The sequence below is a fragment of the Tupaia chinensis genome, unplaced genomic scaffold, assembly GCF_000334495.1.
Source record: "Tupaia chinensis unplaced genomic scaffold, TupChi_1.0 Scaffold000706_1, whole genome shotgun sequence".
NCBI lineage: Eukaryota > Metazoa > Chordata > Mammalia > Scandentia > Tupaiidae > Tupaia > Tupaia belangeri.
Window position 1 is genome coordinate 1,096,944 of NW_006160229.1, and position 22,297 is coordinate 1,119,240.

The 22,297-nt window shown below is 39.7% G+C and overlaps 1 long non-coding RNA gene across 1 annotated transcript in view; it reads right to left on the reverse strand.

Annotated features, from left to right (window-relative positions):
- LOC102482903 (uncharacterized) overlaps positions 1–22,297 on the reverse strand; it is a 58,166-nt gene that overhangs the window by 24,224 nt on the left and 11,645 nt on the right. Inside the window, exon 2 of the long non-coding RNA XR_336314.1 lies at positions 16,096–16,183. This is a non-coding gene — a long non-coding RNA (uncharacterized LOC102482903). The remainder of the gene's footprint in view (positions 1–16,095; positions 16,184–22,297) is intronic.

Consider the following 22,297-nt stretch of genomic DNA (forward strand, 5'->3'; position numbering starts at 1 on the left):
TTTTTTTTAAACACCACTTCCATCAAAGTAGTCTCTTCTGGGCCAGCAGGTGGCCCGAAGGTTAAGGCAACTGGATCCCACATGACTGACTGCAAGGTTCAAGTCTCAGACCTAGTGGTTTGAAAATCATGCCAGATGCCTGTGTGTGTATACCCCCAAAAAAATCCTAGGAGGAGAATGCATGAAGAGGGATTGCAGTGTGACCATCTGCCCTTGGGTGAAGGGGGTGATTTCTCACTTTCTCTCTCTCTCTCCCTGGTGAATATGTGTGCACTATGGTAAAAAAATAAAGAAACTGAACAAAACAGTTTTGCTACCTGTGTCTCCATTTTCTCTAAATAAGAATATATTTTCTTGATTATTTATGTTAAATTTTAATCTCATAAGTTTAACCAAGCTTCATTTCAAAAAGTTAGAGGGTTTCTTCTCAGGTAGAAGTTAATATTGGGTCATAGGAAAAGTCATGATGCATTTTTTTATAGAAAAATACATCATGACTTTTTGGGGCCGGCAGGTGGCATGATGGTTAGGGGCACTGGACTCCCACATGGCTGACCGTGGTTCAGATCTCAGACCTGGAGGCTTGCTTTCTCTCTCTCTCTCACTCTGTCTCTCTCTGATCAAATTTAAACTATGAATAAATTAATCAAGTTAAATAAAATAATTTAATAAAAAGAAAAAAGCATCATGACTTTTCCCTCAACCCAAAGAAAATACATTGACCCAATTTTAAAATAAAAAATAATGAAGTAAAGAAGCACTGCAGCATCATGACCCAACACTTTACATTTTTCCATCCCATTTTTTTTTTCTTATCCATAAAGGAACATGATGAGTGCCTTTAACTCTGTTTTCTAGAAACAGACAGTTCGACAAAGAGGAAAGCAGAATCCAGAGCTGGAACGGGATGTGGCCAAACAGGTCAGGGTACCAAGGGCACAGTCAGAGGAATTTTTACTGCCTGTGGTCAATTCTCTGTCTTCAAAAAGAAGACGGCACTTGGCAAAGGCACTGGAAACCAGGACACCTGGCTTCACAAGCTCACAACGACACGCTGCTGTGCATGAACAGCCGGGCGGGGATACAGTGCCCATCCACATAATTATTCCTTCATCCAGACATTCCAAACTTTTTTTTTTCTTTTTTTGAAGAGGGTTTTCTTTTTTTTTTCTATAGGGCATGTGCGCTCGCTAGACAAACAGAGAGAGACAGAGAGACAGAAAGCGAGAAATCAACCCCCCCCGCGGGGGATGGAACTTTGAAATAATATAAAATACCAAAAAAATTCAAAATTCCCACCCTTTACCTAAATGAAGGTTTTTTGTTTTGTGGGTTTTTTTAAAATTTAATTTTATTTATTTATTTTAATTTGACCAGAAAGGGATGGAGTAAGAGAAAGAAAGTGAGAAAGCAAGTCACCAGGTCTGGGGGTTCAGTGCCCTTAACCACCACACCATCTTGCCAGGATCCCTGGCAAGCACACTTGAGCATGCTTCCTTGACATGTTTTTCAAGCCACTAAAGCCCCGGTCAGCCATGTAGGATCCAGCATCCTCTTGGAATGTCTAATTACTATATTCTGAGGCCAGCCCTATTTATTAAAATTTTTAAAAGGCAAGTAAAATATATTTACTTTTCTCTTTAAAAATGAATCCAGGGCCAAATGGTACAGCAGTAAAACACAATGCTCTGTGAGAGGGACCCACATGGGAAAGTTGCAGGTGCCTGAGTGCTTGTGCTCCAGGGCTCACTGAGTGGAGTGTGGATCTCAGCATCGACACCCTGTTGAGGGTACTGTTTTTCTGTCTCTCTCTCTGGATCATGGAAGAAATACAGAAACTTTTCAAAATTGAATTTGGTTTTTCTTTAGACACTTATATGTCCTTTCTTTCAGAACACCAACAATAAGGCAAAAGAAAGGAATCACATTTTAAATTGGCTTTGAACTGAGACCAACGTATGTGGAAACAAATGCAGTTGCAGGGTGGGTACTGCAGGAAATGCGGAGTTGAGAAGGAAAGTGCACAGAGCAGTAAATGTAGTGACTGCTGGGGGGTATGGGAGTATGAAATAGTTTTGCTAAGTAGCACTGCCTGCCCCTGTAGTTCTCAGGGAAGCAGCATCAGGACATCTTCCAGCTGGGCTTAGATGGTCTCGAAATGCTGGATGATAAACGGTACAATGCAAGCAAGTTTCACTAATTGCTGCCAGCAACCATGTGACTTTTTTCTAGAATATTCCCAATACCAAATAGTCTCTTCAGTTATCTTCACAAATAAATGTATAGTTCTCACTCCTCATCATAGTTTGTAGTTTAACTCTTTAGTCACATAATTCTAAAAGAATGATCATTGTGATACAGGCTGATTGCTAAATCCACCAAGAATGTAAATGTTCTCCAAAAGCCATTTTCCACACTGGATCCTGCTCACCTTCAACTATATGAAGCATAAACCCACCAAACATATTTTCTTTACATCCTACTGGAGACTATTATTTAGAGAATTAGATACAGACTGCATCGCACTATTCATTCCACATAACAAATAACCTTATTAGTTAAAATCTAGTGGAATGGGGAAGGAGATGTTGATCTAAGGCTCCAAATTTTCAGTTAGACAGGAGGAATAAGCCCTAGTGACCTCCTGCACAGAATGGTTACTGAAATCAATAGTAATGCACTGTACATTTCAAAATTGCTAAAAGAATGCATGTGGAACATTTTAACCACAAAAAAGATAGATATGTGAAGTAATGGGTTTATTAGTTTGCTCAATTTAATCATTCTGCAATGTAAGCATATATCAAAACATCACATTGTACCCCATAAATATTAAGAATGACTACTTGTCCATTTAAAATTAAAATAATTCTAGAGGAAGAAAAATATCAAAATGCCATACTGTTCAGTGGCCAAGTTCCCTTTCCCTCTGTTCGAAGGCAGTGTTGTTCATTCCTAACACAGGTGGAAGAAGGGGACATGACGGAAAAAGGAAGTTCTGAGCTCACTTCCACTTCACTGTGAGGAATGTATATGATTACTACAACTCCTCAACTCTATTTCATATTCATTTTCCCATATTTTGTTGGGCTTGGTCACACAGGCACCATATGAAATGACCAGTTAATAAAGTAGGAAATATGTAGAAGAAAAACAGACACTAAGGTTATTAACAAAAAACAACACAACAGATAACTTTCTACGCGGCATTTTACTTCCTCCTGTGCCAACTAATTGTCAATGAGCGAAATAGTTTTGCTAAGGAGCACTGCCTACCCCTGCAGTTCTCAGGGAAGCAGCATCAGGACATCTTCCAGCTGGGTTTAGACGGTCTGAAAATGCTGGATGACTCAACAATGCAACCTGACAGGAAGTGTCAGGAGGTCACTGGAAGAATGATGTGCAGCTTAAGGGGATGAATGGTCAGACTATGCGAGGAACCCTGTGCAACGTTTTGGTACCCTGGCCACCTGGACTGTTGAAAGGAGAACACAACGATAACGGGGCCTCAAAATCATCAAATTAAGAATGGCTGAGGGAGATTTAGTTAGGCAAAGAGAAGAGTAAAATGAGACACAGAGACTATCTTCAATGATCAAAAAAGGACTATGTGTCAGCAAGAGTTGACTTGCTCCTGATATCAGAACCTACATCCCAGGGAGACAGATTTCAGACCAAAATGAGGGAGAACTATCTAATAATGATGGCCAGAGTCCAGAAGGGCCACCTCAGGAAACATCACATTCCCAGCCCTGAAGACACTGAAGCGCAGAGAAGAGAGACCATTTTTTGGGAATTGTAAAAGTGAGATAAAAGGATTGCACCAAGTGGCCTTTAAGGGTTCTTTGCAACTCTGAGTCTACATTACCATCTTCCTTTCTGTTGTCCTCAGTCCACACTGGGTCGTAAGGGGAGTGCTAGGACTCTTTCTATATCATAAATGAGATCATTACTGTTGAGCAGGTAATCTACCTTCACTAACAGGGAGGGCCTCTCTTGCCTGGTCTGGAAACACATTAGGGAGTTTAAGCAGTGCTACAGATAGTACAAAAAAGCTCTGATGCCAACCCGAGCTAGACTTGATCTATAGGCAGCTATAGGCACTTGCACAGATAGTCCTCATCCAATTGATTCAGGAAGTCCCCCCACTGCATCCTCCTATCCCACAGCCTCTCACATACAGGCATCTTTGTGCTTGCCCCCAGACCTCTGCAGGCTCCCTTGTGATGACAGGGTCTCAAAACACACAGGTCCAATGGTGATGCTTAAACCCCCTTTAACACGGATGCAGTTACCCCATCAGCATCCTTATCTCCTGTGTCTGGCCCTGATCTAGGTTGTCAGACATCCTCACTTTGCCAATCTGATCTCAATCAATCACAGACAAGACATTGGCTCATTGCCATTAATTTACCAGGTCTGCGGTCCTCGCTGCAACTTGAATCTAGTGCAGAAACTTGGGTGCAAAAAAAAGGCAAAATGATGGAAATACACTCTAGCTACCTCACCCCTTGCATTGTTTTCTGACACTTACACAGCAGACCTTTCACCATTTCCCAAAAGAGATATGCAGCCTAGTACACTATACCATCTTAGCCAGGAAACAAACAGCCTTCGCATAGTTGCTCCTAAAAAGCTACACTCCTATCCTCGTCTACCACACACAAGAAACAACATGTTCCGCAATCTCTGATGTTGGTAGGTCTACACAGTCCATAACAACACTTCAAAATCCTGTCAATTACGGGATTAAGAGGAAGAGGTAGAGGGAACAAAGCCCCTAGACTTGTTTGTGGGGAAGATCTTCTCTGTTACTAATGTCAACTCTCTTTCACTGTCTCTATTTGTTCAACTGCTAGATGTGGTCCCTTGCTTCTATCTTGATAATATGGTGTGTGAATACTGCCAGGTCAACTGGGATCTGTGCTAAGTCTATAGTAAAGATTCTCCTGCTTTCTCCTGTTTCTGCAAATATGTAATTGACTTTCAAATGTATCACTGATTAGGAAGGTTATCTCTCACATTTTCATAAAAATGCACACTCAACTCATATAGGGTAAAGCTGTTTTATATTTTTGTTGTTTTAAGGATTTTGTCATAGGGTATGTGTGCTCTCTAGAGAGAGACAGTGAGAGGGAAGGTAAGAAATCATTCCCCACGGGGGATAGCCATGCCTCAACCCCTTCTCCTTCATTTTCCTCTTGGCATTTTGGTCATGCATGCACACACATCCAGTGTGATTTTCAAACCACCAAGTCTGGGACTTCAATCGTGATTTTTCATGTGGGAGTCCAACATCTTAACCACCACACCACCTGCTGGCCCAAGAGTAATGCAAAGTTGGACAAGCGAAATGCATTACTGTCCTGGGTGAGGAGGCATTTTCTCGCCACTGTGAAATGACAGCAGAATAAAGGGAAGAATGGAGGGTAAAAAATAAGCAACCTTGCAGCAGAAGATGATAAGGCCATAGCTTTCATCCTTATTCCTGATAGTAGGTGTTGGAGTTTAGCAAAATTGCCTGTCTCTTCCCCCTTCTCATGCACATCTAGTCAAAATGGTCTAATAAGTAATACCTGCCCTTTTGTTCTAGATGAAATCACGTTCTACCATAAGGCCTGAGAACTTTCTTTGTATTCAGATACACTGTCAGCTCAAAATCACACTAATTGCCTTCCACATGTGTATTATAGAAGGCTACCTTGTCATGCAGGAATTTTCTGCCTCCCTACATATGAACAAACATCAGGATATGGAATCACTGCCTGAATGTACACTCTCTTCTTGGGATTTAAATAGCTCATTATTTTCCTTCACTTGCAGCAGAGGCCCCATTTTAACAATGGAGGACACAACCCAGAAAAGGAAAGTTAAGAAGTTGTCTATTTGTGTCTACCTGGTGGAATGCAGGAGAAAGAAAGGTGTTTCTATTCTGCCTTTGTGTACCCTGGACCTGAAGTACAAATGTAACAGCAAATCTTGAATTAGACTAGTCAAATATTTATCCTCATTTTGCTAATAGGAACGTCACTTATTGTAACAATGACTTTCCTCTCTCAGAAATTCCACAAGTGTACTCTGTGCTAATCATACTAAAAACTCTACAAATTAAAAAATAAGTAAGCTGTGGGGCTCCTGAGTGGTGTGGTAGTTAAGCACTGGATTCCCACATGGCCAACTGCAGTTCGAGTCCCACACTCGGCAGCTTGAAAAACATACCAGACTGTTACTCAGACTCCCATGGTTTAAGGAGATTAATCTTTTACATCTGTATCAGCTTTTACAGATCAAAAAGTATTTCTATAGGAACTTTAATCAATCCTAACAATAAGCATTATCTGGGGTTTAAAAAGATAAACATAATGTCATTGATACTTTACAGATAAAAAAAGAGAGGTACAGAAGATTCCCTAGGTCAAGTCATGAGTCAGTGGGGAGTCAATGCAAGTCCCAATGAATAATACTATGGTTCCTATTACTGTTTCTACTACTAGTATTCCTAACAACAGCAGTAGTAGATTATGGATACTACATTTATGAGTTCTACCAGTTAGAATTCAGTGCACAACATTAGAAAAGCAATGCTTCTAGGAGCTGGATGGTGGCTTAGAGGAAAGACACAATGCTTTGTGAGGCTGACCTACGTGGGATTATTCTGGGTTTGTGACTGGAGACCCCACTGAGGATGCCAGGCACACATGTCCCCACAATCTGGGGCTAACTAAGTCTTGGGGTGGGGAATCTATATCTCTGTCTCTTGCTCATGGAAAAAAATAAAACTTTTTTAAAAAGAAAAGCAATGCTTCTCATTTTAATTTTGCAACTTCAGTTAATTATTCATTAGCAAGTGTCTCCTTTTGAACAGGATTAACAACATAATTTGTAGAGCCTGGCACAAAATGAATGTCAGGCCCCTTCTTCAAAAATATTAAGGGACCAGCGGTTGGCATGGTGGCTATGTCACTGTACTCCCCTGTAGTTGACCACGGTTCGCGTCCCAGACCCAGTGGCTTGAGACTCACACCGGGCGCGTGTGCGTGCGTGCCCAAGATCCCGAGAGGAGAACAGAGGAGAAGGGATTGCGGTATGGCCAACCCCCCAGGGGGTGATTTCTTGCTTTCTGTCTCTCTGTCTCTGTCTGTCTGTCTGGCGAACACATGCGCCCTATAGTGAAAACCTCTCAAAAAAAAAATACATTAAGAATTTTGGGACCAGCAGGTGACATGGTGGTTAAGGTGCTGGACAATCCCACATGGCTGACCATGGTTCAAGTCCTGGACCTGGTGGCTTCCTTTCTCTCTCTCTCTCTCTCTCTCTCTGGTCAAATTAAAATGAATGAATAAATAAAATTAAATAAATACATTTTTTAAAATACTAAGAATTTCAAGACAGTGACAACAGAACATTAAACAAGTATGGAATCTTCGTCAGCACAAGTCCCTGCATGAAAGCACAAGTTACAAGCTCATGAAGTGGGCTTTGCTTATGAACACTCAAGAAATACCTAAGTCTAAGTATGTTAACTGTAGGGACAAGAGAGAAGACTTGTCATTGGTTCTCTTATTCTTCTCATTTCATGAAAATGTTAAGTTTGGTACCTCAAGCAACTCTCTTACATCAAGAGTATCAGAGATGCACAAATCTGATGTTCATTTCACTGATTCTAGAAGTAATGTACTTCCCATGGAATTTCAATAAATCTTGCTGACTCTGTCAAACACTGTATAAAACACAAACTAGGAAAGCCTTTCAATGTCCATTCTTTCCCCTCCTGGTCCTTCAGTCAAGAAAGAACACACCGATTATGATAAGCCTACACTAAGCATGACAAGGAGAAAGGCTCCCTCTGTCAGCCCACTTACAAAGAACAGAGCCTTTGAAGGCACAGACTCACACGGACTGTGCTGAGTGGTTCTGGCAACAGAGACACTAGGTATCAGTCTGGAGAGAGCCAGTCTGTCCTCAGCCACAGCCCCACCCATTACCCTTCTTCCCTAGTCCTACCATTTCCAAGGCAGGAAACATTATAGAATGCTAGGAATACTCTCACATAACAGTCACAGTGGGATGGATATTATACTTTTATTTATGAGGACTCTGAAAAAAAAAATTTAAATGAGACCCACACATTTATCTTTGCAAATACAATGAATAGTACACAGAAAAGGTGTTCCACGAGGCTGCATCTTACAGTCTGGCTTTCTGTCCTCCATGATCCTATTTCTTAAAGGACTTGCTCCATTTAATCAATTACAACATACTTTTTTATATATATTTTCACATTTCTGAAATCAGAATTTGCTTTATATTTAATGACATGTTATAGCGCCTGGGGTTAGGAGGCAGATGAATGGGAGTAGACATTGTGTATATTCAACCTTGGTCATGGCCATTGTCACATCATGATATATAATAAAACTAGATGTCCTGATAAGTCAAAAAGAGCTCTTTCGGTAAATATAAAATAAAAATTATGTGACTGTGAAAGTATTATAGCATAGTTTATATGAAAACGTATTTTGTTTCTTAGTGTTACATAGAAATAATTACAACTAAAAACATTTTAGATGGGGGCCAGCACAGCACGTTGGTATGGTGGTTAAGGTGCTGGCCTTTCACATGGTCTACCGTGGTTCAAGTCCTGGATCTGGTGTCCTGCTTTCTCACTTTTCCTTTCTTTCTCTGTCTATCTCTGGTGAGCCTGTGTGCCGTATAGCAAATAAAATAATAATAATAATGAGCAAAATTAGACAAATAATTCCTTTTAAAATATTTTTCAAAAGTGATGAAAAAAAATTTTTAACTTTTTTGCCAGAGGATGCATGTGGTCACTGGAAAGAGACTGAGACAGTGAGACTGAAAGTTAGAAATCAGGGTGCCCATACACATTATGCCCATGCCCAGTGTGAATTTCAAGCCGCCAGGTCCAGGACTCGAATCACAGTCAGTCATGTGGGAGTCCGGTACTTTAAACACCATACCAGCTGCTGGCTCTGTGATGAAATACTTAATATCTTCAACAGAATGTAATAGCCGCCACTGGAAATTTTGAAGAGTTTGAAAAGCTTCACATGCAACCACTGAGAGGGCTTCCAAAGGTCACAATGGAAAGATTTCTTTCTTTTTTTTTTTTTTTTTGACTGGTTTTTGCTATAGGGTGCGTGCACTTGCCAGATAGAGAGAGACAGAGAGACAGAAAGCGAGAAATCACCCCCTAGGTGAGTTGGCCACACCGCAATCCCTTCTCCTCCATCCTCCTCTCGGGATCTTGGGCACGCACGCACACGTGCGTGGCATGAGTTTAAGCCACCAGGTCCAAGACATGAACCGCGGTCAATTACATGGGATTCCAGCGACATAGCCATTATGCTAACTGCTGGTTCCATAATGGGAAGATTTCTAAATACTAAGAAAAATTATTTCCAAATATCCTTAATGAAAATTGTTTGGGGAAGTTTTCTTTTGTTTTTGTTTCTTTTTTATTTCTCTTTCTTCCTTCCTTTTTTGCTTTGTTTTGTGTTGAACTTTTTCCTGCTTATAACTAGAAATTCTGCAGCATAGATGCTCAAACACTAGTAAAAGTTACTGGTTACATCAGAATACCAATATACCACACCAGACTTCTTCCAGTCTTGGTTTTAGGGACATTAGAGATTTCTAATGTAAGTTCTAGACCAACACTAACATATAACACACAGATGAGCTACCTATGTCATTTTAAATTTTTAGGTTGCAACATTTTAAAAGTTTGAAAATAAGCTAAAATTAATTTCCATGATACATATTAATACAACACCACCAAAATATGATTTCAGCATGTAATCAATAGAAAAATATTAATGAAATACTTTATATTTGCTCTGTCTTTGGAATTGTGTGTACTTTATACTTATGACATATGTTGGTTCTTATAAGCCACATTTCCAAAACTCAGTCGGCACCTGTGCTTTGTAGTCCTATGCTGACAACATCAATCTCATCAACATAAGTATTTACCAACGAAACATGATAATCCCTTTGTGAACATTTTGCTGAAGCACAATCTATCATAGAAGATGAATTTTCAATGTGGCAGCTATTTCCACTGCACCATCATAGATGTAAACTATGATAAATTGGTTATTCCAACAATGACAACACTGCTTTATTCTGGAGCAATCCTGCTGGAGATAGTCTATAACAGTGGTCTTCAAACGTGGCTACTGGTACCCAAATTCTTTTCAAGAACTATGTGAATAGGGATAGTGTCAGAAAATTCTCTTTCAGATTCTCAAGTTCCATGTTTATTCTCTCCTAAAATTGATCTGCCTAAACATTTTTCTCACATGCTTAAAAGTCAGCATTATTTCCAGCTATTCTCAATACTGACTGTGAAAATGTGTCGACTGTAAAGAAGAGACGCTCCTAATAATATATACTAGTGATGCTGATGTTTTTAAATATAATTGTCCCTTTCATCACTATTAATAAAACATATTGATCTTGTAAAACTTAAAAAATGTATGTGATTATTTTCAGATATGATACATCATTCACTTAAACTAGCTAAAATCTGTTTTCCCAAATTTTATATGGAAATAAATTCTGTAATTAAAAACATTCCTCATTTCACTTTATAAATAACTTTTATATGGGGACCAATAGATGGCATAATGGCTATGTTCCTGGACTCCCATATAGTTGACCACAGTTTGAGTCCCGGACCTAGTGGAAATAAATAAATATATATATGTATATATATATATATATATATATATATATATACATATATATATAACTTTTATATTTTCTGCCTCTTATTATGAAAAATTAAATTATAAGCTAGTTGCTGGACCAATTATCTTTTAAACATATATATGTTCTTCAAGAGTGTAGAATGATTATGAAAGGCAAGGAAGGCTAAAAGAGTGGGCTGATAGGGAGATGTTGCTTAATGTATTACAAGGATTCTTTTGGGGGCAAGGAAAATAGACTAGAATTACATATGTTGATGCATATGTTGATGATTGTACATTTTTAATGTGCAAAAAGCCATTGTACTGTATAATTTACAGTAGTAAAAATGAATTTAATATTCTGTGGATTTTATTTATTTATATGTATTTTATGGAGATACAAATATTAATCTTTCATAAAATATAACTGGAAATGTCATTCTGTGCTCAAACAAAATTAATGTACTTTTTTGAACATTTACTTATCTAATTATTTGTTGTGATTTTTAAGTTGCCGGGTCGAGGACTTGAACCACAGTCGGCTATGTGGAAATCCAACACCTTAACCACCATGCCGCCTGCTGACCCATAATGGTTTTTTTAAAAAAGTATTATATATGATTCTTAGTTTATTATTCTCACCCAAGAGCAATGTTCTAAAAGCACATGCATACATATTTACTTAAACCATGCCTGCCTAGATTTCCTATTTCATATGACATAATGTTAGCTACATATTACACTTTTTACATTTAAAATTGCATCAAAAAAAAACCAACCAATCATTAATTTATTTTTTTTAATAGCAAGAGAGTGAATGTACGTGTACTCACTCAAGAGAGATGGGGGAAAAAAAAAAAACACCCCCTGATGGAGTATGGTGACACTACAATCCCTTTTCCTTCACTTTCCCCTTCCCATCAGGACTTTGGGTGTTCACACACACACACACACACACACACACACACACACACACACGGCTTGTTTTGCAGGGTGCCAGGGCTAGGATTCAAACCTCAGTTGGCTATGTGAGATCTGACTCCTGATAACACTGACCTTTATTTAATTTCTCTGTCTCTCTTTTTTTAAGGTTTTGACCGTAAGGCATATGCACTCACCAAAGAGAGATGATGAGACCAAAAGCGAGAAATCACCCCCAGGGGGATGGTCATGCTGCAGTCCCTTCTCCTCCATTCCCCTCTCAGGATCTGAGGCATAAATGCACACTCACCCGATGTGATTTTCAAGCTATCAGGTCCAAGACTCAAACTGTGGTCAATCATTTGGGAGTCCAGCACCTTAACCAACACACCACCTACTGGCCCTCTTTATTTAATTTAATTCATTTTGAAATGGATAAAGATTTTGTTATTATTTTAATCTTATATTTACATTGTCTATTTATTTTCTTTGTCTATTTAACAAGAGTTATTCCATAGTTGGTTTCTCACTAGTTTTAATAATGTACCTTAAAATACATATTAATACTTTTTTCATTAAAAAATTAAGTCAGACATTTTTCTGAAAGTAAATCTGATTTGGCTGATTATTTTAATATGAACACTGTCTTTAACAATTTTATGTATTTTCTATCAAGTTGTTCACATCCCCCCGCCCCGTTTTTTTGTGTTTTTTTTTTTTTTTTTTTTTTTTAGAGATTTTTGCTAAAGGGCTCATGTGCTCGCCAGAGAGACAGACAGAAAGCAAAAAATCACTCCTCAGGGGCCTGGTCTTGATGCAATCCCTTCTCCTACATTCTTCTCTCCAGATTTTGGGTATGCACACACATATACCCGGCATGAGTTTTAAGCTGCCAGGTTCAGGACTCGAACTGTGGTTGACTATGTGGGAGTCCAGTAACATAACCATTACTCCTCCATCTGCCGGTCCCCCCCCATCAGTGTTTATATGTGAAGGCATTTTATCAAATTATGGTATTGGCAAAGACATAATGATCTAAAACTTTTGATAGTCCCAATTTTTTTCTAAGTAAAGTAGATTAATGGCTCAAAATGAAAGAATAACAGTTATCATAGTCATTTGATAAGTCTTAGTAAAGCCACGTTAGTGTACTTCTCAGAAACTGAAAAGACTCAATAACAAATCCTTTAGCAAATCAGAGGGTTTCTTTGCTTTCACATAATTAAAGATAGGCCTCATAAAGTTGCCTACTAAAAAATAAAAGTTAGAAGCAGACCAGTGGCCTAATGGGTAAATGAGTCAGATCCCACATAGCCAAATGCATCAAATCCTGGCCCCGCACCTTGAAAAACCCACCAGGCACATGTGCATGTGTGCCTCAAATCCTGACAGAGTAGAGAAATGGAGCAGAAAAGAGTGCAACGTGACCACCTTCCACTGGGGAGTGATTTCCCCCTCTCCCTGTCTCTGTTTCTCTCTAGCATGTGCATATCCCTTCTGGCCAATTAAAATATCTAATAAATACATAAGTAAAAATTTTACGTAAAATGTTTTAAAAATATTAAACAATGTGTTTTTGGCCCAACTGCAGTGGTGCAGGTGGTAGGGTGCCACTCTGAAGCGCCAGAACCACGTGGAAGACTGTGGTTCACATCCCAGGTTGACCTGATAGGTGTGTGCCCTTGCCCACACCCATGATTTTGGCTGGCTGAAATGCTGCAGTGGGAGATTGCAGCAGGGTGGGATTGCAGCAGGGTAAGACCCTGTCAAGGGTGGCTCTCTCTCTGTCTCTTTCTCTCTCATTTCCTTCCTTCTTCCTCCCTGTCTCTTCCTCTCTCTGCCGCCCTCCTTTCAGAGGAAATGAAGTGGATGGACTTTGAACATATCTATGTGTGTGTACATTTTTTAAAAAATAGTAGTTCACTCTGCTTTTGATCCATGACTTGGATAGCCATTCTATTTTATTTTACTTATATACAAGAGCAAAATGTTCCAAGTTCTTATATCTATACAAATGAAAACCCAGCCCAGCTGGTAGCATGGTGGTTGAGGCAGCTAGATCCCATCTGGCCAAATTTGCAGTTTGAGTCTGAAACTCAAGTGGCTTGGAACACACACCAGGGGCATGTGTGTGTCTGCCCAAAATCCCACAAGGAGAATGGAGAAGGGCTCATGTCACAGCCATCCCCTCTGGGGGTGATTTTTCACTTTCTCACTCTCTGGTAAGCTCCATGCCCTGAAGTGAAATTTTAAAAATAAATAAATGAAAGAAAGTAGTCTTGTTATTTGAGGCAGCATTTGAGTCTGGAGGACATTATGTTAAATAAAATAACCCAAAGAAGAAAAAAATCACACATTCTCACCCATATGTGGAAGTAAAAAGGAGAAGAAGAAAGAAGGAAGAAGAAGAAGAAGAACAAGAAGAAGAAGAAGAAGAAGAAGAAGAAGAAGAAGAAGAACAAGAAGAAGAAGAAGAAGAACAAGAAGAAGAAGAAGAGCCATGCAGTGGCACAGCAGTAGCACACCTGGATACATATGAGGAAGTATCACGATCATGACCAAGGGCCGCACACTGCATGCCAGGTATGCACACGTCCTGAGATCACAGCTGGCTGATTCTGGGGCTAGACTGCAGCCTAAGGACCCTGGTGTGGGTGCCTCTCTCTCTCTCTCTCTCTCTCTCTCTCTCTCTCTCTCTCTCTCTCAATAAATAAACTTTAAAAGTGAGAAAAGGGGGATGGGGCCAGCAGGTGGCATGGTGGTTAAGGCACTGGACTCCCACATGGCCAACCACAGTTCAAGTCTCAGATCTGTTGGCTTGAAAATCACACTGGGCACGTGCCCAAAATTCCAAGAGGAGGATGGAGGAGAAGGGGTTGTGGTATGGCCATATCCTCTGGGGAGTGATTTCTCACTTTCCTTTTTACTGCCTATCTTGGCCGAACACATATGCTCTACAGCAAAAAAAAACTTAAAAAAGAAGTGAGAAACAGGAGCAAAATTTATACTGCATCCTGTCTCATAATAATAAGAACTAGTCAAGCCAAGCAGCTTGTGTGGTGGTTGCGGCCCCACATGGCTTAACCAATATGATTAAGGCTTTCCATACGGCTGACTGCAGTTTGAGTCCCAGGCCTGGTGGCTTGCTTTTCTCACTTTTCCTCTCTCTCTCTCTCTGTCTGTCTCCCTCTGGTGAATGCATGTGCCCTGTAGCAAATTAAATAATAATAATAAACTTAAATAAATAATTCTTTTTAAAAAGACATATGAACTAGTCATTCTCAGAGTAGTGAACTAATTTGGGAACAAATATTCGTATTTACCTGAGAGTCCAGAAACATAGCCATTACGCCAACTGCTGGTCTCATAATGATAAAAATTTTAATACTTAGAGACACAGAAAAATTTATGTGAATTCCTATATACCTTTTCTGTATTGGAAGATGACCAATAAAAGCTCACTAAACGTAAAATATATTACATTGGGATAAGTTATGTGAGGGAAGTTGAATGGAATGGTGATTTCAAGGAGACAGAAAATCATGCAAAATTTCTGACTGTGCAAGAAGACAGAGTTCACTGTTTTTTCTTTGAAGTCAACAATGGTAAGTATCAAATTAGTGTGGTATCCTTATTTCATTGAAAGCATGAAAAGGGATCAGCAGATGGCATATTTACGTCACTGGGCTGCCACATAGTCAACTACAGTTCAAGTCCTGAACCTGGTGACTTAAAACTCAGGTTGGGTGCGTGTGCTTGCGTGCCCAAGTTCCCGAGAGGAGAATGGAGGAGAAGGGATTGCAGCATGGCTATCCTCCCTGGGAGGTGATTTCTCACTTTCTGTCTGTTTCCTCTGTCTCTCTGGTGAGCATATGCACCCTATAGCAAAAACCTCCCTAAAAAAAAGAGAGAGAGAGAAAAGAAAAGAAAGAAAAGAAAAGAGAGAAAGCATGCAGAAATGTGATGAAATAACTTACTTACAAGTTTAGAAGCATAAGTATTTACAATATGCTAGAAACAATAACTTGGCAAATATTTAAACTTATGATAAGAAATTTCAAATTTTAACTTCGAGATGTGTGATGGGGCAGAACATTTTTCAAAGTTGTTTTAGGTAGCAAATATTGGGCTGTCGAAAAAGTCATGACATATTTTTTCTATGTTTCTCTATGCAAAAATGCGTCATGACTTTTCTGACAACCAAATAATTAGAAGGTGTGAAGACAACTCTATAGAACGCAGCCTCAGCGAAGCCCAGAGGGAAATTTGGGATAGAGTGAGGAAAACTTAGAAAGAAAATTTTCTTTTTATTTTATTACTATTTTTAAATTTCTTTATATAGCAGAAACCGCTATAACTTGATGCATATTAACTTATCTACCAGATAGATGGCTTAAACAACTTTGCAGCAGGTGAAGTTTTAGGAATGTTCTGAGCTATCCAAAAATACTGTACTTACTCAACACGGTCACTAGGTGGCAATTGTGCACTGGGCCTGAAGCCCCCTTCCTCTTCCACTCTAGGCTTTCTCAATCTTCCAACTCCTCCTGCAGAAAGGAAACGAATACTAAGGACAGTAATAACAACAAACAATAGCAAGGACTATTTGTTTCAGATCTTTCTATTCACCAGAGACAGCAATAAGCTCTTATCATCTCTGAAAAATTCAGATATGACCTTGTCTGTGGTCACAATCTAGTTTTCATTAGCATATTCACACATTTTATTAATATATTTATAGATACCATAAATTAACAGATCTCTGTAATGTAACCATGCAGTTCGAATATAAAAACCAAACCCCATCTAGCTAAGTAGTTTGGCTCCAGCAAAACCAAAAAACAACAGTAGCAGCAGCATCTATGACATTGCAAGCACTAAACCAAGCCCTTCACTTCACTGACTCTTGCAAGAGCTCTGAAAAATAGGTGCTTATATTACCCCCGTGTTACAGGAGAAAAAGCAGGTGGAATGTATTATCTGGTGTGTATGTGTCTTACCTTTATATGCTTGGGATGTAGTCTGTGTTGGTGACTATCGATGTAGGTGAGTGTGCATGTGCACGTGCATTGGTGTGTGTCTGTATATGCAAGTGCATCTATATAGTTCTGTGTGCATGTGCCCAGGAGGTGGGTTTTGAGTGTGTCACCACCATCTAAGTGGATAAGATCTTGCCTTCTTTGGGGGCAGTAGCCACATCTATGTGTACATAACATATGAAAGTCTGTGGGACTATACTTGTATTCCCTGTGTGTATCTCTGCATGATTCCATGCATACAAGACAGCATCCATGTCTGCCTGGACACTTTTAATCCTCATGTTTAGTGCTTGCTCATACTCATCTGTGTGGGCCTCTGCCTGTTTCTGTTTTGGTGTATACATATATATGTGCATCTGGGTATGAGCCTATGTGCTTGTGCCTGTGCAGTCTAGCCTGTAAGTCCTTTTATGTGTGTCTGGGAGCTTCTCCATTTACATTTGCATGTCTCGGTATTTACCTGTGTCCACCCACCTCTGTATGCATGCGTATGTCTGTGTGACCTTCTGCATGTCCATGGGAGCACACGTGTGTGTGCCTAAACAAATCTGTCTGCATGCAAATGAATGTCTTTAGATAAGACCCTAGGTGAGTGCACTTGTGTGTCTGGGTAGAGATGTTTATGTGGCTTATGCATAGGAGGAATCCCTGCATGTGGGAATTGTACATGTCTGTGGCACATGTATGTCTTCACCCTGGGTTGGTTTGTGCATGCCTCTGTGATATGTGTACCCGTATATGTGTGCATGTATACATGTGACCATACATATGAGTATCTGCATGCGTGTGTGTCTGTGAAGGTATGCCGGACTCTTCCATTATGGGTCTACACATGTCTATGTCTGAGGTGGAGGTCAATAGAAACACATACATCTATGTTTCCACATGTAGATGCTTGTGGTCTCCATGTTTATCATTACATCTATGTGGTCACACCTGCATGCTTATAAATCTGTATACAAGCTTCTGTGGCCATCTCTGAGTCTTTATGGGTGTGGATGCATGTATATCTCTGTCCCACATGAGTATAACTTGGCATGTTCCTCTTGTGTATCAGAGTGAGTCGGTATGAGAGTATAGATGTGTTTGCCTAGGTGTATCTTTGTATGGGTCTTTGGGACTGTTTATGTCTACATGTGTAAGCATATGTTTCTGTGAATATATATCTGCATACATATGTGTCTGTTAAATGCATTTCTCTTTCTCCTCTTTATCAACGTATATACACACAAATACACATGCATGCATCTATATATAACACATATCTTATCCCTCAACATATAAATATGTCTCTCTGTAAATATATATACCACCATGTCTGTGTGTATGCATATCAAGATCTCTTCATGGATCTATCTCTGTTTTGTATGTGTACACATGCATACACATTTGTGTGCACACCTGCATGCTTGTGATTCTCCCAAAGTACACACATGCATGTGCACTACTGTGTACATGTTCATACCTGTGCATGCAAGTGTGTTTACATATCTTCTTGGTGAACATGAATGTTTATGTTGCATATTGGGTGTGATCAGGTTTATGCATGTGTTTCAGTAACAGTGAGACCTCTGTGTCTCACTCCAAGAGCATATGAAGGCTAGTATGTAAATGTTGAAAACTATATTAGCCTTGGGAAGAGCAAATGGTATAATGGTTACATCACTGGACTCCCACATAGTTGACCATAGTTTAAGTCCCAGACCTGGCGACTTATAACTCATTCTGGGCACGTATGCAGGAGTGCTCAAAATCCTGAGAGGAGAATGGAGAAGGGATTGCAGCAAGGCCATTTCCGCAGGGAGGTGATTTCTCACTTTCTGTCTCTCTGTCTCTCTCTGTCTCTCTGCCAAGTGCATGCACCCTATAGCAAAAAATTCTAAAAAAACTATATTAATCTTTACCTACAAATGACTCTATGTCTCGGTGTTTGTGTAAATATCTCTGTATCATTGTTCATCAGTAAAAATATATACACCTGTGTTGCACAGGGATGCCTCAAGCATCTGTCTACAGGCATGTGTGCACACATGTGAATATGTGTGTGCCTATATGAGTTTTTGAGTGCTTCTCTACATCTCTGAACAAATCTCTGGGAATGTCTAAGAATGTGTTTTTGCCTCATGAACACCTAGGAGAATCTACATGTTTTTGTATGTGTTTCTGTGTTTTTGCATTTGTGAGACTATGAATCAGTAACCACACCCTCTGACTGACCAGGTCTGCATATAGCATGGTTCTATTTGTCTATGCATGGTGTGTACAGGAGGGGTCTTCAAAAAATGCCTGGAAAATGTATATTATGAAAAAATGTGCAAGGATTTCAAGTTTTTGCACCAAAATAAACTTGTACTTTAAATTCCATTTTTCCATGACTTTTTTGAAGTCCTCTCATATTTATGACTATGTGTTGCTCAGTGCCTACATAAGGATCTGTGGGCATTCACATGTATCTGTGTCTGTGTGTCCATATGTGTACCTAAGTGTACATGACATGCCTTCTGTTAGTACACTGGACTTTATATTTATATTATGTCACCATGTCTTTTCTTGAGGCTGTGTGAGCATACAGTCTGTGGGGCTCTAACTGTTTACACATGTACATCTCTGTGTACATGTGCTGATGTGAACATCTGTGGTAATTCATGACTGTGGAAGTAGATGGGTGGGTGTGTTAGTTCTGGTATGTATGCACTTATCTGTGATGAATGTGTGGATGTGAATGTGAGTAATTTCTTCCAAAAAGATTTTTCTATTCATTTCCATACCTGTTTTTCTAGGGTACAGCCACAAGGGGCTCCAGATTTCCTTCCTTCTCTTGAAGTAGCCAATAAGATAAAGATTAAAAGGCAGCATCCCCTGAAGAATGTTGATTATTAAAGATGGCAAGGAAGAACCTAATGACACAGACCTTTTATAATCTGAGGATGAAAAGTAAGTGGCTGCTCAGATCTTCAGATCCCTCTGCCATCAAAACCATTTCTGTCAGAGACTCTGGAATGGACCTCACTTCCTTCTCATCTCTGACAATAGGTAGGGCCTACTCACTGCCTCCTGACCATCCAAAACCCACTCCACAGCCCCATCCCACCTTCTGCTTCCCCAGGCTTGCGATCACAAAGGGCTCCAAAGTTACTCCTCCAAAGTCACTCTACTTGTTTCCTTTGGCTGGAAGTTCAGATTAAGATGCCAGGTATTATTTAATCTTTATAACAACCAAGGAGTCAGGAAACCAGGATTATCTTCCATTTACAAATGAGGAACTAAGAATTAGAGAATTAGAGTGCCTTAACTAAGGTCATATTGCCGATAAGTAGCAGAAACAAAATCCAAAACTAAGTCAGATGGACACCAAAACTATGCTCCTTGTATTCAAATATAGAGCATTTCAACTATTTAACATTCCCAGGTCCCAGCACCAGTAAGTGATTGAGCCAGAAGTGGAAGCAGGCATATTTGGTTCCAAACACCCTGTTCTGAACCCTGTTTCTTTCTTGAAATGATCTCATTTGAGGGGCCAGCAGGAGGCGAGGCAGTTAAGGGTGCTGGACTACTACCTGGCTGACCACCGTTTGAGTCCCAGAGCTGGCAGCTTGTTTTCTCGCTTCCCCTCTCTCATTTTGTCCCTCTCTGGTCAAAATTTAAGTAATTAATAAATAAGTAAAGTTAAATAAAATAATTCTTAAAAAATAATAAATTATTTCATTTGATTCTTGGAGTAGCCTACTAGCAAAGTATTTCATCCATGTTTACAAATGGACCAAACAGACTCACTTGCCAAAGCTTGGTGTGAACATGTAGGCTGTCTCTCTACAGTCTATGAGGCAAAGCCAGATGATGCTGTGGATTTAGTATAATAGACTGAATTTTCCCCTTATGAATGAATCTGAATGTTCTAGAGGAAACATACCTTTCATACTGCTTTTCCAGGTGTTGAGAGACCTTTTGATTGTTCTATAGCAAACCTGTGTACTATGAGAGGTAGTTGCAAAATTTAGGGCAAGTCTGTATGCTATGGGGTAGGTGCATTGTGGATTACATGTCCGTGTGTAGCTATTGTCCACATCATGAAATCAGTCCAGGGTACGAATCTATGAGGACCCTGGTACAAGTCCAAGTGTTCTGGGGAAGAGTTTCTGAGTTAAGTGACCTGTTTCTGTGTAGTGCTACAAGGCTAGATGCTATAGGGCAAGTCTGGTGAGGTGAGGGAAGTCTGAGTGTGGTGAAGAAAGTCTTTTCATTCTAAGACAAGTGTCTTTGTATTGGGGTTTGATTCTTTGTGTTTTGGAGAACTGAGTATGTATGCAGCGAGTCTTTCTAATAGGAACGTGGGTTTAGGTTTTATGAGCAAGGATGTGAGTTGTTTTAATGTTAGTAAGTTTTAGGTCCTGTGAGAGTTTCTTGGCATGCAAGCCTGTGCCTAGTGGGATATGTGTGTGCATTGTGAGCTTGCTTTCTACATAAAAGGAGGCACATGCAAATGGTGCAAGGTAAAGCTGTGGTATGCAGGCTATCTATGAATAGTACACTCTGTGAGCACCTGGTTGGGGTGAGTATGATTTATAGGAGTGATTCTGGGTCCTTTGACTTTTACAAATGTGACATTTAGGGTGTACCTATGTGCACTGCGGGGGCAGTTTATGAAATGTGGAACATGTGCTCACACTGTAGGGTATGTCCCAGTGTGGTGGTCTACACATTGCAGTTTGTATTCCAGGATGTCTTGGGATCTCGGAGGGAGTCTTTGTTTCATGACTTGATTTGAGAGATCCTATAGTAAATCTCTGTGTCATAGAACCAATTTTTGCATTTCAAAGTGTGTCTGTGCCTTATGGGCAATCTACATGATGTTTTTTGAGTGAAAAACTCTCTAAGATACTAGGTTCTATCTGAACATAGCATGGCATTTCGGGAGGTTGTGATCCAATTCTGTGCATCAAGGGCAAGTCTATATAATATAGACTGATTTTAGATGTGGTATGGGTGTGTGTACGTATTGTAAAGAGAATGCAGGTGATTAGGGGCACATCTGGGGTGTAAAGCTTGTGTTTGTGCTATGGGGCCACTCTATGACTGTAAGACCACATTGTGAGCCTGCAATTATGCTGGAACATTTTAGTTGTAATCGAGCATGTCTTGAGTTGGGGGGTCTTTGTGTTGGGTGACAGTTTGCTTTGTGGAGTAAGTTTGTATGGTGGGGTGTGTCTCTACATCATAGGATATGTCTCTTCATATTGTAAGGCAAGTCTGTGTACTATAAGGCTTCTGAATTGTTGTCAGGTGCACTTTTGTGTATTGTGAGTCTTGTATTGATTTCGTGGGGTGATGTAAGTCTGAGATGAGATTCTGTGTGTTGCAGAAAAGTCTGAGTATTGTGGAGCATCTTGGTTCATTTTCAGGAACCTCTGGTATGGATTGAGTCTATAAGTTGTGATTTAATTTTTAAACTAAAATTTAATTAAAAATTTTGTAGTTTGTCTTCATTTGGGGGGAAGTCTGAAAATGATGTGACAACTCTGGTCTGTGGGAGTGCCTGCAAATTTTCAATGTATTTTGTATGTTGTAAAATGCATCTTTTCAATGATGCATTTGCTAAGGTTAGTTATGGGAATAAGTATATAC